This window comes from Coptis chinensis, chromosome 3 (assembly GCF_015680905.1).
Source record: "Coptis chinensis isolate HL-2020 chromosome 3, ASM1568090v1, whole genome shotgun sequence".
NCBI classification, from domain to species: domain Eukaryota; kingdom Viridiplantae; phylum Streptophyta; class Magnoliopsida; order Ranunculales; family Ranunculaceae; genus Coptis; species Coptis chinensis.
This window is the reverse complement of record NC_141458.1, coordinates 68,406,761-68,426,884: the sequence shown is the minus strand read 5'-3', so window position 1 is coordinate 68,426,884 and position 20,124 is coordinate 68,406,761. Positions and strand designations below refer to the sequence as shown.

At 37.9% G+C, this 20,124-nt stretch overlaps 1 non-coding gene across 1 annotated transcript; it reads left to right on the top strand.

The window, feature by feature from the left end:
- The first annotated feature begins 19,504 nt into the window (after positions 1 to 19,504).
- LOC147510539 (small nucleolar RNA R71) lies at positions 19,505 to 19,607 on the top strand. The gene has a single exon (XR_015219642.1). It is a non-coding gene; the product is annotated as a small nucleolar RNA R71 (small nucleolar RNA).
- The last annotated feature ends 517 nt before the right edge of the window (positions 19,608 to 20,124 follow it).

Genomic DNA, 20,124 nt, shown 5'->3' with positions numbered 1-20,124 from the left:
GATGTGAACCCAACAACTTCAAACAATGGCATCTTGAACACATTCGTCTTGTACGTGCAATCCATGACAATGACCTCGGGAAAACACTTTGCCAAATGAATTGATTGGGGATGTGCAAACAACAAATCTCTACATTCACCTGTTACTGGATTATCCCTATGAAACTCTGTGTAACCAAATTCATCTAAATTTCTTAGAAATTCTTGCATTTGGTTTCTTCCACTTAATCGAACCAACTGATTCTTGTGACGATAATTGTATAAAGTACTTTTGTTTGACAAATTATTCTCATCTCTCTGTTTCAAGAGGGGTAAAATTTCACGCGGTTTAACACTACTCGAAGACAAATCTTGAACAGTCAATTTTTCTTCAGCTTTTTAACATTCCGACGAATGCACGACCTATAAGATGCTCTCCAATAATATGATTATGAGTTCCACACATAACACTCACTAACCATCCACCTTCGTTTCATAATTCCCCTTTCAACACAAATGGACAGCCACATTTCTTCGAACTGGATTGCCTATATTTTTTTGTTTTTTTTGTTTAATATTTTCGGCTTTACGGATGGTCTAAATTTTCCACTCCTTTCGCAACTCAAGAAAACTCTAGGTCTTCGCCCAAGTCCTGAATTATCAGACCTTGATATTGATAAAACATAAAATTGAATAGTTTACCTACGAAATGAACGATGAACTCAAAACGTAAGTAAACTAAAACTATCTTATGAGCCTATATGTTTATCAAAGTTTCTACTCTCAATTCTATCGAAATAGAGTGGAGTAACAAATTCGTTCCACTCCTAGTGCTCTAGCATGGAATGTTTTCTAGTCTAATTAATCAGTCTTAAGTCTAATGAGAGTTTTACGAAGGGTGTTATACTACGATACCTATATGAATTTGATTATGTTGAATTTAACTACGAATGCTATGGAAATATGATTGTTTTTGAATCTAGATAAAGGATTAGAGGGGAATTGAATCCACCTCAAATCCAACTTAGTAACCTAACATAGATTCTTGTATCTCGATTCTTACGTTCTTACGGCAAGAAATTCGAGTTCTAATCCCTAGTGTTCATGACATTTCTACTGAATACTAACTAGCATGTGAGGTCGTCCACCCATTCTCATGGCGAATCACGACCTTCTAGATTGGAATAGATTCTATAATGCTTCTACACTATACCACTAAGTTTTCATCAAGGCTTCATCAACCCCTCTAATGGAGGTTTTAGCCTTGAGTCATCAAACCATCATTTTCCATTGAATTATAACTACACATCATATTAAAATTCTAACTTAACTAAATTAACTAACAATGTTTCAATCTACTTAAACTACGAAATGATAATCAACAAGAATTAAAACTAGATCTATAAATCGAGATGACAAAAATCGAAATTGACAAAATAACTATTTTATTTATCTACTCAATCAAGAACAATGATTCAAAGACTTAATCTAAAACAAGAATTAAAAATGGAACTAAAACTTAATTAATCTACTGAAAACTAGATCTAGAATTATCTATATTATTTTAGGTCTAACTAGCTACCATTAACAAAGAGCTAAGCTTTGGTTTTTATACCTTCAGATCCAAAAATCGTGCATGGGCTTGGAGCCATGTTTTGGGCCAGAGAATCAGGCCCAAAACCCAATACTTTCAGTCCAAAAAGGCCTCTTCAGCTGCAGTTGGCTTCAACAGACTTTTCATCCACTTTTGCTCCTCTGATTGGATCAAGGCTTAGACCATTGGAAATCTCTTTCCGAGCTGGTCGTTTTGACATAAGGTAGGCCCAATTCCGAGGTCTGAGTCCAAAGATATGGTCTTCGGAATTTCTGTTGACTTTATGCACTGTTTCTGCCCGCGTGGACCTTGACTCTTCATCTTTTGACCGGGCTTTACAGAGGCTTTGTCTTCTTGAATCTTGGCCTTTAATCACAGAACTCCTTAGCAGCCGACCTTTGCTCTTTTATCTCGCTAAAGTGGCACATTTCTGCACATAATGGACTTTTACGCCTGAAATGCATAAAAACACGTAATCAGTATTAACTCTTAATTATTACTCACATAATTGGCCTAAAAGTATGACTGTTACAGGGTTAAAACTACAGTTTTGGGCTCTTATCAGATATCACAACCACAACTCCAACAGTCATACCAACTGTCGAACACCATCAGATCAACGAGTAACGATCTTCGAAGACCTGCGTAAACCCTTGATCTTAGATACTATTGACGAAAATTTGTTTTTTGCTAAGTTATTGATAAAATAAATAAATAGTAAAAAATACAAGCTTTCAAATTATTACCTCAATTGTTGTAAATGATTCGGTCATATCGGAATAGCTAATTTCAACATTGTTGTAAAGTTCATCATCGGAATAATAATTTGATTGTAGTAGTGTTAAAGTTGATTCCATGTCACTTGGAGAACCTTGAAAGTTATCATTTTGATTTTGGCGGGAGAATTTATCTTGAATGTTGCTTTCGCCACTTGAGTCCATTCTTAAAGTGAAAATTTGGTGGGAATAATAACAATTTTGTGGGAGACTCAAGACTAACCTAAGAGAACAAGAGAGGGAGAGGGAGAAATTTCAGAGAGCATGAGTGGTAGGAGTGTTGGTGGAGTAGTAAGTATGGTGAAGAGCTCGTTTGAATTACAATGGGGTGTGGAGAGAGTTATTTAAGGGTATAATGGTCATATTAACAAAAAATGGGGTGTGGAGAGAGCACTAGTTTTTTTTAGAAAAAACTTGCCATGTGTAGAGACATTCGGAGTGTGACGAGTATTACTCATGTTAGTATAGTATGTTATGCAAAATTTCATAGAGTACAAAGTACGTGATCTATTACCTGGTACATAAGATTGCATTGTAAAAACATGGATATATGTTATAAAAAATGTCATATAGATTGTAGTATGTAATTAATAGTTGTATAAACAGAAAGTATATCATACTTTATGGGTGGTCCAATGGTATATTGTAAAACAATTATTTAAGAGGATATCGTATGTCAATAAGAGTTTTATACGTTTGGTAGTATGTCATAAGCGCTACAATCACTGATATATATGACAGACTCGAATGTTATGTCACTTTTTATAACATATATCAATAAAAGTTTTATATGTTGGGTAGTATATTATAAGCTCTAGAAACATATAGATATGACACTATATATGTCATACTCGAATGTTATGTTACTTTTTATAATATATGCTAATAAGAGTTTTATACGTTTGGTAGTATGTTATAAGCACTACAATCACTGATATATATGACATTATATATGTCATACTCGAATGTTATGTCACTTTTTATAACATATGTCAATAAGAGTTTTATACGTTGGATAGTATATTATAAGTTCTAGAATCACAGATAGATATGACACTATATATGTCATACTCGAATGTTATATCACTTTTTATAATATATGTCAATAAAATACATTGGGTAGAATCACTAATAGATATGACACTATATATGTCATACTCGGATGTTATGTCACTTTTTATAATATATGCTAGTAAGAGTTTTATATGTTTGGTAGTATATATTATTAGCGTTAGAATCACTGATAGATATGACACTATATATGTCATACTCGAATGTTATGTCATTTTTTGTTACTTTTTGGTTGGATTAACTTGTTTACCCAGAATAGTAGTTTATGTGATTTTTTTGTTGCATTAACTTGTTCACCCATTTGTTCCGGTTCTACCCTCGCAAATGTGTGGCTAGAAAATGCACGCACCATTAGTTTCGGTACATCTCACGCACCATAGATTTAGCTAAATGAATAATGCTTCACATTCATATAAAGTTATTAATTTCCAATCTATTCCCACCTACCCCCCTCAAGGTTGCACTGTAGTAGTATCTATCTACTTATATCCGGTACAGTAGTTACTTTCTACAATCTATACCAGGTACATTAGTTAGTGAAGGTATATCATGTTATATAATCAACGTAACTCACAACTCACAAGTACTTGCTGGGTAAGATGACACTGTATAAGTGTACGCTTCATGACTCTAAAGTTTCTCTCAACAAAGGACGCCTTCCTGATGCTAACAAGGGTAACATGATACTCCATATTTTTGTTGTTTATGTTGCTAGTTTTGCACATTATATATCTTCTTATCGATCGAAAAGTTATCGTAAAATCGATCTTTTTTGTTTTTGTCATTAATTCATGTGTAATTCAAAATGTGTTCATTAATCCATACAAAATTACAGTGAATTTGACTAATCAATTCCAACAAATACATACATAAAAAAATATATATATAGATACAAACCATACACAAAAAATATGAAGAATGGATGAAAGATCATTAATTAAAAGTTAAAGAACCAAAGCTAACATACAGGGAGGGCATCAACAAAAGTGGGAGAAAATAAGTTGTGGAAGGGTATAGAAAGGTAGGGGTGGAAACCCAACGTGAGTTTCTTTGTTTTCAGCATTCAGCAGGGATTTAAACGCGGAATGCTGATTTTGATTTTGCACCTTTGAATGCTGAAAAGTCTGAAAAAATCAAACAACTAACTTTGTGCTGAATGCTGAAAGCTAAGTTTTCAGCGACACTGAATGCTTAAAAGTGAAAAAACAAACTACCACTTACAGTCTTTAGTCTTCATAAACAGTCCACAAAAGTTTACTTTAAACCTACCAAAAGGAAGGGCAAACCATTCCCCCTCACTATCGAATAGTTCATTCTCCTGTGTTAAGATAGCCAAGGGGCTACCACAACGATCCATTCTTGCCAGTTAGAAAAAGATTTAGCATGAACTCCCTCATGGGTTTAACCTGCAATTATTTTTGTGCCACCAAATGTGGTACATCAAAGCAAAAACATAGAGAGAAACATATTCATCGGTATGATCCTATATCCTACGATTGGAATATTGGAGAACAAGGAAGAAACTAACTGATCATTGATCCTACTTATAAAATCCAACTTTCGTCAATCTCCATAACTACGTCATTGAGACTTGATCCCAAACAATAAATTTGGGTACGTAGGTAACTTCAAAACCGAAGTCCAGTTTCATCTTTCTCCAACAACCACCTCATTCTTAATCTCCAAAAAGATCACCTCCTCAACTGGTATGTTTTGGAAAATCTACCGAAACATATTTAGCGTCGTCTGTGCTCCTACTCTCAACCACAAAAAAGTTACGTCAATGGCATCACGAAGAACAAACAATGGTGAATGCTCACCTATTGCCACTCAAGTTCAACACCCAATTTGTGCGAATGAGAATTCATTTTCCAAGTCCGATGGTTCTCAGCCATCTGTGACTGAGAGAGTGGGTATTGATTAGCTCCCAAATGTGTGTTTTATTACACGTATATTGTTGCATTATAGTCCCGCTTAGGCTTAACGAAAAGACAATTCATAGCTTTTACTGTCTTTTTCAGGTTAAGTAGTATTTCAGACCACTTATCATAAAAGTTGTGTCAAAGCACCAAAAATAGTCTTAATCACGCTTATTATGAAGACCAGTAGCTGCTGTGGAAAAGTGTTGAAAAAGTCAAGGTCAACAGTCAAAGTCCTCAAATCATAAGACTAAAGATGGAGGCCCTTATCTCAAATTATGAAGACTTTTTCCTAAACCTACCTTAGTCATGAAGAAACCAAAAAGCAAAAGCAAAAGTGAAAGGGTGAGGTGTTTAGTTTGTAATTGAGAAGGGCAAATCTATAAAAGGCAAAAGTAGGGGTATATAAGCTAAAAGCAAGGGGGAGAAAACCCATCCATTGTCTTAGTATCCAAACCATTTGGTTTGTTTAATTCTTGTCTTGTTTTTCAATTTATGTTTTTATTTTTCTTGTAGTTTTAATTCATTTTAATCAATTTGTTATTTCCTTGTTCTTTATTTCAATCAACTTGTTATTTACTTGTCTTTGTTTCAATCTTCAAACTTGTTTGCTTGCTTTTATTTCAATGTTTTAATCAATCTTCCCCTTCATGTTTTCAAGTCATTTCAATACAACAATCTAGCTTTCAAGTTTTCAATTGCTTAGAACTATTCTAATCATTTCAAGAGTCTACTTTTCTTCTTCACATCTCTCTCACTCAAACTCTAAACAATTTAGGATGAACCTCAACTTCTAATCTAAACTCTTTTGAAGTATACAAACCACTACTAAAACTTCAAATGGCGCCGCCATCATGGATTGAATAAGTCAGAGTGATTGGTTGAGAATTTAATAAGGGAGCATCATTCTCATCTCTCCGTTTCTATTTTTTTCAATTTTTCGTCATTTTATTTTATTGTTTTATAGTACTGATCCACTTTCTTGCAAATTAGGCTGTGGAACAAACAACCTGGAGAGGAGCTGAAGACACAAAAATAAACCGATTTAACGCTACGCACCGGACGGGCAACGCGACCTTTTTAGCCGGGCGGGCGCATCGCGATACGATCGCGTCAAAGATATCGATTACTGATTTTTCTAGTATTGGTTGTTTGGAAGTGTGTATCTGTATTCCGAGCCCGGATTTTGTAATAAAGTATGAGAAAACAGTGGAACTTTTTTGTAATAGTTAGTGATAAAAAGAAAAATAAAATAAAATGGTTTTTGATTGATTTGTTATGATGAACATGAGTTAAAATCCGGGCTCAAACTAACTTATAAAGGTCCACTTATAATTATATTAGTATATTAGAATAAAAAAACTAACTTGTGGGCTTTTTAAGTGGACCTTTATTGTAACTTAAAACAGGGTAAAGCTAGAAAGGTTGGGCTTGATTCTCAGATCAAGCGCCAACCGACGTCGTCTTCTCCTCAAGCAGCGTGTAAGCATGACTTGAGAGGTAAATTTTAAACCTCCTCGAAGCCTAAGTAAGAAGATACTTGTGTGTTCAAGCATGCTTACATGATTGTTTGAAATTTACTTTCCACACTGCAATTTACATTCGCGTATAATGCTGAACCCGAGCCATAACAACCATTGGGAAGTCATTACCCAATGTAGGTAAATTGGACGTTGTTTGATTCTTGAAAGCCCTAGACCAAAAAAATTAAGTAAAATCATTCAAATAGAGCCTAAAATAGTCACGCTCCTCCAGAAAATGACAAAAATATAGCCACGAGGATTTAAAGTAATCGGGTTACTGATTTCATTGGACCAACTACCTTTTCTCCCTCCCCCATTCATCGCGGAGTGAGATTCTTGGTAGCACACCACTTGGTGAAGTAACTGCCTACTCTTCTAAGATGTGTAGTAGAGCCATTGATAACTGTAAAATGAGTAGTTTACCTACGAAATGAACGATGAATTCAAGACGTAAGTAAACTAAAACTGGACTTTTACTATCTCAATTATCAAAGCTTCTACTCTCGATGCGAATTGCACTAAGTGGAGTAGGAAGTTCGTTCCACTCCTAGTTCCCTAGCATGGATTGTCTTCTAAGTCTAAGAAATCAGTCCTAAGTCAATGAGAGCTTTACGAAATGTTATGCTAACAAGACGCGTTAATTTAAATAACAAGATATAATATAAACTAAAGTTAATCTATGAAAGCTACGGGAATACGATTGTTTGACTCTAGATAAAGAAATAGAGGGAATTAAATCCACCTCGAATCCAACTTAATAACCTAGTATAGATTGTCGATATCTCGATTCTTACGTTTTCCGCGGCAAGAATTTCGAAGTCTAATCCCTAGTGTTCATGGCATTCCTACCGGATACTAACTAGCATGTGAGGTCGCCCACCCATTCTCATGGCTTAAACACGACCTTCTAGAGTGGAATAGATTCTACAACCAATTCTATACTAACCACTAAGTTTTCATCAAGGCTTCATCAACCCCTCTAATGGAGGTTTTAGCCTTGAGTCATCAACCTAACATTTTCCATTGAATCTAAACTAAACATAATGTAAGAAATTGAGATTTACTTAATTAAATAATAATGAATCTAATTTAATGACTGGAATGGAATAAGAACAAGAATTTAAATTAGATCTAGAATGGAAATGACAAGAACGAAATTGAATAATAACTATTTTATTTATCTAATCAATCAAGAACAATCATTCAAGAATTTAATCTAAAACAAGAATTGTAATGGAACTAAAACTTAATTAATTAATTAAAACAGGTCTAGAATTCTATATATTAATTTAGGTCTAACTAGCTACCATTAACAAAGAGTGAAGCTTTTGTTTTTATACATCCAGATCCAAAAATCGTGCATGGGCTTGGAGCCATGTTTTGGGCCAGAGAATCAGGCCCAAAACCCAATTCTTTCAGTCCAAAAAGGCCTCTTCAACTGCAGTTCGCTTCAACAGACTTTTCGTCTACTTCTGCTCCTCTGATTGGGTCAAGGCTTAGACCATTGGAAATCTCTTTCCGAGCCGGTCGTTTTGACATAAGGTAGGCCCAATTCCGAGGTCTGAGTCCAAAGATATGGCATTCGGAAGTTCTGCTGACTTTTGCTCCTTTATCTCGCTAAAGTAGCACATTTCTGCACATAATGGACTTTGAAGCCTGAAATGCATAAAAACACGTAATCAGTATTAACTCTTACTTATTATTCACATAATTGGTCTAACAGGATGATTATTAAGGGGTTAAAACTACAGTTTTGGGCTCTTATCAAACCACCCCAAACAAAGATTTTGCTTGTCCTCAAGCAAAGATGAGAAATTAGAATAAGTGACAAAAATAGAGTTCTAACTACTCTCGTTTTTCACTGAGTCGCGATTGCATTGACCATATGCAACAAGGCCTTAAACCACTAGGAATTCCCTAGTGGACGAAGTTATAGCCTCGTGAGAGTTTTCCAAAGTGAAGGTACTCACAAACTTCATCTATACAACAACGACTAAGAAATAAAACTATTGTTTTCTCCTTTATGTCTCAACTATCTATACATCTCACTAGCAAATACATAAGAATAACCAGTCCATAACCCTAAGCTAATATATGCATAATAATCAATCATCTAAAATAAACATATAACAATGAGTAATACTATGAAATGTAATAGCAGTCCGCTTTTAAAAAAACTTCGAATAAGCGTCCTTAAGTAGGTCCTCACATAAATGTCAAGACAAAACCACTCTGATTTTTCCACTCAAGTTTTATTTGCTCCAATTGTGCAGTGTGGGCACACTTTTACCTTACAATCTCAATGACAACAAGGAAGCCGGAGTCGATCAAACACATCTGCCACTTACTATCACACTAACCTATTCCTAATTGAGCTAGAGGTCTTTATTAGGTATTGCGGGGATTAGGAGATGGTTTAAGAAGGAAGGAAATGGATATTCAAAAGGACAAGTCTGAGATAATACTTAGAGAAAACCTTGTTATTTCCTTTTGCTTCTATACTTTGTTTCCATCCTTAGCCATATTTTTCTTTTTCTTTTCTTTGGCTTTTGACTCCCTTTATTCTATTTTTTGGAGTTTTTATTTATCTCTATATATTTTTTTCTTTTTCTTGGATGGAAACTTCTTTTCTTTTTCTGAAGCAACTAACTAATTTTTGTTTACACAGGTTTTTCTCTTCTTCTTTCTTCACTCATTCTATTCTCAGACTTATTCTAAATTGGGTAGGTTGATTTATTCTCTCTTTTTTTTTTTATTTTGTTTTGTTTTTGTAACAGGGGTAAAGGAATTGTGGTTTATGGAAGGCTAAAGAAAGGCTCGAGGGGCTTAATTAGCGGAAAATAATTCATAGGGTTGAATTTCTGGCTATATCGATCCAAAGAGGGCCTAAATTCTCGCTTAGGATATGGCATAGTGATCAAGCAAGTGGACGTGTGATTTCTCTATCCGGATTTTACTTCTCCCTTGTGTCATTTCTCAAATGTTTCGGGCTTCATATAAGGCTTTTAGGCTATATTCTCACAGGATTTGTAGAATAAGTACTCTAGCCTAGATTTCAGAAACTTACTGCTAACAATCATAGATACTCATGTAATAAATTTATAGATAGATGCAAAGATTATTACCTACATATTAACCTAAGTTTCTAACAATTATTCTGATGCAAAAGCTATGTGAGACTTCTAAATTGTTAAGAGCATAGAGAAAGAAAACAATACCAATATTCCTAAGTGTATAGCATACTTTTTTATTTATATTTTTGAATTTTTGAAATTTTAACTAGAAAACAAGTGCATATTATACATATCTATATCCTAACAGATGTCTTAATTACACGTGTTTCTATGCCCCCCCAAACAAGAAGCATGCGTTGTCCTCAAAGCATTTAAATAAAGAGGGTAGGAAAAAATACCATTGAAGCGTGAAATTCGGGAACATCCGCAAAACAAAGTTAAAACATACAAATATAGTAATAAAAACCGACGAACTCTATAAGAGTTCCACCCATTATGGGGTTAACAGAATTAAATTGCTTGGGACATAAGCGCACACTAACTTAACTAAAAACTTACCTGCACTCCCCAGCATTTACTCGCCATCCTCGTCTTCTATATGAGGTTCTTTTCGCGATCCCCGCCATGCCATAACAACTTGCCACGCCTTCCGTGGTATCATCAACTAGTGCTAACCTCTCTAGTGTTATTTGGTCCGATGGGGTGTAGGGGCAACCAAATGTGGTTGCACCCGCCATCCCGCTAAGTCATGGCTCGGAATGATCTTACCACCACGATTGGTGGGTCTCATGATTTCGACCCTTTCCCTAACTGCGGTAATCGTGGTACAGAATATGGGTAGGCAAGCGCGCATAATGCGGCAAACCAAGACAGGCATAAGAAGGTACTTATGCCTCAAGGTATGGCCTCGCTTCAAAGTAGCAACTAAAACTCGAGGAATGTCATACCGACGACGTCCCTCAGCTAAAGCAAGGAAAACGTCACCAGCGATATTATTGGCGTATAAACCGCCGTTCCCTAGAATGTTCATCATGATGAACAACATGGTCAGGCCTACATTCAGCGCCGATAGCTACTCAGTATGTATGTTATATTGGTCTTGGTCCATGATATTTAAACACCCCTCCCCCATAATACTCATGGAAATAGGCATATTCATATAGGTATGAGTTATCCATCATATATCCCCACGCATAGTGCATAGTGGTCGTAATGGCAACCCCGAAACCAAAGCTATCAATTGCTTCTTGAATTTCATAGTCGCGCCATCAATAGCAAGGGAAAATTTTTGTTCTCCTTCTTGGGTACAATAAAAGTAATATTATTATAGAAGAATTCAGTTAGCTTAGGTGAAAAAGAATCGTCATCACTCACCGTAAGATGCCGCCATCCTAATCGCACGATCCGGCCAAGGAACGATGCTCCATAGGTATCGGTTCCCATCAAGTCTTCAAATGACTGTTCGGGAATCACTATAGGAGGTGTCATCTCAAAACTACTCAGAGAACAGCTGCGAAAAACGGAAGAAACCTCAGAAAATCGGAATTTCCCGCGTTTACGGGAGGAGGGAGGAGCGCTGGCGCCAGATAGCGAAGTCGCTCTTTAGGTTTTTGAATTACAGTGTTATTGGCTGGTCGCTCGGCGCTGGCGGGCGCTCGAGATTTTTCGATTTACAGTGTTTTAGGGCGAAGTCCGCGCTCTGGCTGGCGCGGGACGAAAAAAAATTTATGGAAGTGTATAGGCGGAAGCAGCGCCGCTTCATCGGTGCGGGGCTTGGCCGTAAGTGCAGAAACAGTGTTTACAAGAAAAACAAGCTGAAAAAGCTTGGAGTGAAAGGTGAGAGATGATTGTGGGGTGTAGTGTGGGTTGTGAGTGTAGAATGATGGAAGTTTAAATAGGTTCTGGGTTTCCAAAACGAATCGGCAAGTTGCCAAATTGTTTTAAGGCAATTTCCGGAAATAGAAATCTGCCAAACCCGAAAACGGAAACTAACCATAGTTTTGATTTCCTAACAACCCTGGTATCTTTTAAACTTGGTTTAGAATAGTAACTTCTAAACTCTCCTACATATCATGCTACCACTACAAAAAATCATAGATATGCCGATATCGGCCTAATTTTCAACTTTGACTCCAAGACATCCTTTTAAAGATGATCAAAATAAATTATATTAAAATAATATGAAATCCAAGCAATCTAAAACAAACAACTTAATATTTAAATCTAACTACTGAAATAAAATTCCACTAACAAAACAATAAAACAATGAAATAACAGACACAACCGATGTTGAACACCTAGGCGCAGTGTGAAGAAGATGGTCCCCGAGATGGAGATCGGTTCGTGGTGAAGAATGGCTTGAGCCATCCGGCCGCGGGCGACGACGCTCATGCCTCTCGGACTCACCGAGACAGACTCATCCACGAAAGTGGCATGCGTCGTAGCATCTCTATCCCTGAACAAGTTACCGCGGCTTCCATCTCGATCTTGAGTATCGATAACCGGGGCTTTGGTGATTCGGTGGATAATCTCCAAGTTAGACAAGATATCTTTCGACCCCTTTCGAAAGCATTTCAACTCTCATCTAAAAGTTCGTTTGCTTATTTGAATTACAATTTGTCTATGTCGGATATCTTCACAGATACGATAACCGCGATCGCAAAACCCGGCCAAAAGATTATCATTCGTTCTAAATTAGAAGTTTGACTATCGAAATTATCCTCAACCAACCATGTCATATCTTCGCCTTCATTATTCGACTCAACAACTTTATTCTCTGCAGACAACGCCAAGTCTCTTGGATGCATTCCTTATAAATACTTGCATTAGAATGCAATTTGATCTTAATAGGAGCAGATTTAGTTTAAAGCTCTAAATGAGAGCATAATCTTAGTGATCAATACGGGAAGAGGGCCATGCTCTTTCCCACTCCTCTAATCACATTCAAAATTACATCGAGGATGTAGAAATTACACTCATTCGCTTGCAAAATCCAGAGAACGCGGCGCATTAATCAAGTCCGATGTCGCCGACTTTGTCTTTGCCGAGGGCGTTCCTACCAATCCACCGAGCTACTGCCCGGTTGATTGGTTCTCGTGGTCGTCTCGCTTAACGAATGAGATATCGATTGTATTCACCCTCTATGACCGTGATCTTTCATCAAAACAGGAACTGCAGATATCGATTCCTGAATGGTCGATCTAGGTTGGTTACGGTGCGTGATTCCTAATAGCTCACCAACAACCGTCCGTTTCAAGCATTTCCTCCTCGTTCCTCGCTATCCTAATGAAAATCCTATTTCCCTCCAATTCTCGTTTCTTATAAAACTGTTCTACCAAATCATAGTGATAGAACTCCTCCGAATACCACACCGTTCCAATCCCTCTTAATCATATTCAAGGCCGTAAAATGGTGCGAAATGGTCGGCCTCAAACGCGTGCTCGGCAACATTCTTCGTCAGAGCGCCATTGAAGTTTCTTAGATAACTAATGGTTTTGTAGCCCGTGGGGAGGAAGTTTGATAAAAACAACGAGAAACAATGGTGGTGGCGGTGGTGGTTACGGTGGCAGGTTTGAAAACTTGAATTGGTGGGTGTTTTCTTGGTGGAAACGGTTGGAGATTGTGTTGGTGTTTTCACAAAGGGTGGGTGGTCTTTCTATTTTGATGTATTATATTTTATTTTTATTATTTTTTTTTTTTTTTTGGTTGCTAAGGTTTGAATTTAAATTTGTGACAAGCGGTTGGAGAAGATGAACTCGCCGGGTTGGGTTTTGGAAAGGGATGCTGGCGCCAGAGGGTGAGCTGAGTTGGGCCCAAGCCCATTCGATTTTTCGACTTTCGCCGATTTTTAAGCGAACTTCAAACTAAATTTCCCGCCGTTATCGGTCCGATTTTCTCGAATGAGATATGGAAATGATCAGAGAGAATTTCCAATCCATTGATCCATAAACTACTCTATTCCGACCGTGGGTGACATATAAGATAGTGGAAAACGCCTCTAGTGCGTGCATGATGTAAGTTATCTTAACGAATGAACACTAAATTAGATGACGCCAACCCCAATGAACTATACTAATGGACCTAAGCAACACAAATAGAAAGTTCGAGCAATCCGGATGGAAAGATCGAGTTCCCACCCCAAACAAATTTTTAAACACAAAATTTGTTTTAACATGGGTCGTTTAAAGTCAGATTCCCAAGACTTGTTGGATTGCTAGTTCTATGGGTTTAGATATATATCTATATCTAAAAATGAAAACAATTATTATTATTATTATTATTATTTTTTTTTTTTTTATAAGCAAAAACATTAAGCAAATAAAGACATAATTCACACCATAGAGAAACATGACTCAAAAAATCCGAGAAAAAAACATGCAAGAGTGGAAAACGTGAAATATGTGAACCGTGGACTTAGGATCCCGGGTACTTACAGCCACACACTCCATAGGGAGGGCCCGGTTACTTTAATGGTGTACTTACCATTAAATGGAAGTGAAAGGAAGTACACCAATGACAAGGGTCATTCCTCATAATAGTGGTCCTCGTAAAAGGACTTCCTCTATAGGGGACGAAGTTCGTGGAAAATATTTTAATCGTTGACCGTTAACTTGAAAGGTACTGTTGTCCTTGGGATTTACCAAGGTAATTGCCCCGTAAGGGGTGACTTCAAGAACTTAAAAGAAAAGGACCGGACCAACGGGTTTTAGTTTCCGGGAAAATATGTAGACGGAGTTGTAAAAGCAAAACCTTTTGTCCGACCACAAACTCTTTGGCAAGAAGATATGCTTATCATGAACACGTTTCATGTTAGCTTTATAATCCTTCAGCGAGATCGTAAGAATCGCCACGGATTTCTTCAAGCTCATTTAATTGTAACTTGCGTTTGACACCCGATCATCAATATTGTAGTTAAGGCTTTTATAGCCCACGAGCACGGTGCTCTAATTCACGGGCAAATGACATGGTTTCCCAAATACAAGTCTAAAGGGAGACATACCTATAGGAGTTTTGAAAGCAGTTCTATATGCCCATAAGGCATCCGATAGACGCTCGACCCGATCTTTCCTATCGGGTTTCTCGTTGTTTCTAAAATCTTTTGATTTCCCTATTAGAAACTTCTACTTGTCCGCTAGTTTGTGGATGATAAGGAGTTGCTACTTTGTGTGTAACTCCATACTTTTTCACTAGGGATGCAACAACTCTGTTGCAAAATGTGTTCCACCATCACTAATGATGGCTTTTAGGAATGCCAAACCCACGTAGAAAATATATTCTTTAATAAAAATACCACGATCTTATGGTCATTGCTACGGCAAGCTAGGGCCTCTATCCATTTAGACACGTAGTCCACGGCAACTAGAATATAAATATAATCGTGGGAAACAGGGGAAAGGGCCCATGAAATCAATACCCCAAACATCAAAAATTTCTACTATCAAGATTGGATTTAATGGCATCATATTACGCCCGGATTCGCCCAAGTTGTTGGCAAACTAATACACGCCTTGCAATGCACTTGGGCATCCTTAAAAAGGGTAGGCCAATAAAATCCACATTAAAGAACTTTAGCGGCTGTTTTCATTCCACTAAAGTGGCCACCACACTCTTTGTCATGGCGTAACGATAGAACTTCATTATATTCCCACCGGGAATGCAACGAATAATAACTGATCCGCGCAATACTTAAAAAGGTAGGGCTCATCCCAAAGAGTATAACTTGACTCGCCAAGAACTTCTTACGTTCATTTCTTGTCCAATTATAAGGCATAACATCAGCCGCTAAATAATTTACTTATGTCCGCGATACCATGGTGATGAAAAAAAATAGCATATACAGATGCTCATCGGAAAAAAGAGTCGGTATGGACTCGTAATCACTACTATCGCCATTTGTAAGTCTAGATAAGTGGTCGGCAACCACGTTTTCGACCCTCTTTTTTGTCCTTTTATTTCTAATGTGAACTCTTGCAGGAGAAGAATCCATCGGATTAATCTCTGCTTAGCATCCTTCTTTGCAAGAAGGTACCTATGGCGTGCATGGTCCGTGTAAACTAAAGTTTTAGAACCAACCAAATAAGGACTAAATTTATCTAAAGCATAAATGACAGCTAAGAATTCTTTTTCAGTAGTTGAATAATTCCGTTGAGCATCGTTTTAATGTTTTACTAGCATAATAAATAACAAAGTGGACTTATTATCTAGTTTCGTCCCAAGACGGCACCAACCGCATAGTCACTAGCATCACACATGAGTTCGAAGGTTTAGACCAATCGGGGAGGCAGTATAATAGGTGCAGATGGTTAGGGCGGCTTTTAAGGTTTCAAAAGCCCGTTTACGATTAAAATTAAAATCAAAGATTGCATCCTTCAAAAGCAGGTTAGTTAAAGGCCTAGCTATTTTGAAAAATCTTTAATGAAACGCCTATAAAACCCCCAAGATGGCCTAGAAAGGCTCTAATCACGGACAGTCCGTGGTTTAGGTAGGGTCGCTATCTTATCTAGTTTGGCTTTATCTACTTCGATGCCATCACTAGATACAATATGACCTAGTACTATGCCCTTTTTGACCATGAAATGACACTTTTCCCAATTTAAAACGAGGCTCTTTTCTTCACACCGTGTCAAGACCTTAGACAAAGTTAGACAAGCATTCTCGTAAAAGGAGTCTCCATAGATAGAAAAATCATCCATGAACACTTCCATAAAGCGCTCTACCATGTCACTAAATATATGAAGCATACATCGCTGGAAGGTACCAGGGGCATTACAAAGGCCAAAAGGCATTCGTTTATAGGCATATGTTCCGAAGGGACATGTGAAGGTTGTCTTTTCTTGGTCATCAATATCAATAATAATCTGAAAATAGCCAGAGTAGCCATCCAGAAAACAATAAAAGGCATGACCAGCCTAGACGCGTTCTAGCATCCGATCTATAAATGGTAAGGGAAAGTGATCCTTTCGTGTCATAGCATTTAAACGCCTCAGAATCAATACAGATTCTCCATTTCATAGGACCTCGAGTGACAACATAGTCACCCTTCCCGCTACGCACCATGGTAACTCCCGATTTCTTAGGAACTACATGAATGGGACTTACCCATTCGCTATTATCGGAGATTGGGTATATAATACCGCGATCGAAAGTAATCGCAAGACTTCTTCCCTAACCACCTCTTTCATGGCAGGGTCAAGCGACGACCGAGGTTCGCGAGAAGTCTTCGCGTTATCCTCCAAATGGATAATGATGAGTGCAAACATTGGGGTCAATTCCCTTAATGTCGACTAGGGACCAACCAATCGCAGACCGATGTTCCCTAATCACCCTTATTAAACATGTCTCTTCATCCTTAGTTAAGAGAAGATATAATTATCGGGTGACTACCATCCGGATCAAGTTGAATATATTTTAACTCGGGGAAGAGGTTTAAGCAATCGTGTGGACGGAATGTCCATCGATGTTTCATAAGTGTCCTTATTTGCGTAATGAAGACTTGCTTAGGTAGCAAGTCTTCGTGAATCGATATATGGAGCAACCGGACGGGTCTATAATTGGTGTGGACTCGGGATGGTGTTGACTTCCTCTAAGTAGGAGTCATTTACAAAATCTGAAGTTCCAAAAGAAAGGAATTTGTACATATTGTTTTTGAAACGTGTTGTTAAAATAATCTTGAGCTAAACTCTCGATCATGCTAACCTCCCCATCTACGCATCTAATCCGTAACTGTTTCATCATTTTAAAACATTTACCCTCGGCGGAAAAGATGGCCAAAAGATAAGGACATCTTTCCATCGCGACAATTTATAAAGCGCATTGGCGGTTGCCAAGAAGCGGGCGCCCTAAAATGATCGGTACAGAGTCATTAGCGACTTCTGTATCGAGGATAACAAAATCAGCAGGATAGTAGAAATCCTGAACCTTAACAAGCACGTTTTCCACTACACCTTTAGGATACTTAATTGACCTGTCCGCTAATTGCAACGTTATTTTTTGTAGGTTGCATTTCTGTAGACCTATTTGTTTATACAAGTAATATGGGAGTAAGTTAACACTCGCCCCCAGGTCTAATAAGGCGGTCGTCGTGTGGGAATCTCCTAAGGTGCATTTTACAGTAGGACGACCAGGGTCCTTGTACTTAACAATTCCATTATTTTCGGATAAAGTTGGAACCGCTCAGGTTAAAAAGGCGCCTTTAGGTATGTTGGTCTTACGCCTAGTAGTGCACAACTCTTTAAGAAACTTAGCGTGGTTAGGTAGCTTTTAATAGCTCGAGAAAAGGAAGGTTTATCGTTAGATTCTTGAAAACGTTCCTAATTTCCTCAAAGTTTGTATCCCCGGGTTAGCATGGCTAATTTTGAGGGAACGGTGGTTTCGCTTCTATATTTTTCGCGATATGGCTCTACTTTGTCGCGGTAACCTTGGCTTTCGGTTTCTTTGGTTGTGATTTAACTAGTACCTCTACCGTGGTAGGCTCCTCGGTTTCTATTGCGGTATCTAGTTCGGATGTCCGGTGTAGGAGTAATCCGATGGGGTAACTATAGCGTAGTTACTTTGTTATCAACCACTCTTCCAATCCGGAGAGTGGTGATGGCATTTAGGTCACACCTACGATTGTAGTTTCCGCACTAGAATTACCGCTTTTACCTCAAAGGCCGTGGTTTTCGTTTTAGGGTTTGGTATTGCTTGTCCCGAAACACGCCTTTTGGTTGGCTTTTCGCTTGGGCCGCGTTGTATGCCCCGATTTATGGATTGTAAAATCTGTTGGTTTGATTGAGTCATTGTGCGGAAAAGTTGTTGGGTAACTTGTATAAAGGCGTCGATACGATCCGGTTGTGTAGGTGTAGTAGTAGTCACGGGTGGTGTGGACTGGAACTATCTCGCTGATTTATTTATGGGTGGGTTGTGATAGTTATTATTATTAACCGAACGATACCTCTATTGGTATTATAATTATTATAATTATTCTGACCTTGTGCTTGACCTTGTCGTGGTTGCGATTGGTTGTTATAATTATTATAATTCCCTTGACCTTGACCTTGTCCTTGTCCTTGTCCTTGCCTAGGTGGAGCTTGGTTATAATTGTTTGCTTGCCTAACGTTTTGATTATTGTACTCGGAGGTGTTACTTGTTGATTATTTCTCCAACCGAAGTTGGGATGTTGTCTCAAGGGCGTTAGGAATAGGATAGTTATTAATAGAGTAAACATTATCTTGTTCCGTGGTTGTTGTTCATAAGCTAGAGGACAATAATCGTCCGTGGTGCTCTGGACTCAAACAGAAATTACATGGGTTGGAGTTTACATTCATGACGGGATAGGCTTTTGTTGAGCAGAAAGAGCCTCTACTTTTTTAGTTAGAGATTCGATTAGATTTTTAAGTTCTGGATCGGTTTTCTTCTCAAACATACCGGCGGCCTTTACTGTTGAAAAAGAACTAGCTGAGCGCGGGATATCATCACTACCCCCCCCCCCCCCCCCAAATTATTATTCCGTTTAGTTTGGTCTTCTAAAAATTTGTAAGCCTCCGAGGCTCCTTTACTTAGGAAACTACCCCATTCATTATGTCAAGGACTTCTTTATGGTGGTGTAGAAGACCTTTGAAAAAGGCACTAACTAACGCGTGTCTTTCGCTAAGTTATGATGTGGACACTCTATAAGGAGATCGGTGAAACGATTCCATGCCTCGTAAAATGATTCATGAGGATTACGTGGAAAAAATGAATCTTGGAAAGCATCTCATCCGTCTTTAGGGGTGGGTAAAAATGTTCCATAAACGGTGAACAAGTTTAGCCCACGAGTCATTTTAATTAGGCTTTGGGCAGTTAACCAAGACGCCCCTTTATCGGCTAATGTGAAAGGGAATACCCTCGGTTTAATTTGTTCCGTACCTACCGTAGGATGATGGAATGTTGTAAGGACTTGTTCAATCCCACGATGTCCGATAAGGTTTTTCATGGTCTAACCCATGAAAACGGGTAACAAATTAAATATGTTTGGGGATTCAAAATCCCCAATCGGGTCTGCTAGAACGATGCACAATTTAGGGCTATCGCTCAAGGCTTTGTAAAAGTCGGAGAGAGAGGAGTCTCTCTTTCTTCACCATTATGTCGTATGGTGTGTGTGATAGTAGTTAGAGGTGTCGGTGGGTGGTGTACTAGATAGACTTGTTTGTTGTCGCGTGTAATTACGTTTGTTGTTTTGTTCGACTGGACCTTAATCTCATGCAAGACTAAGTTGAGCTTAACTAAACAT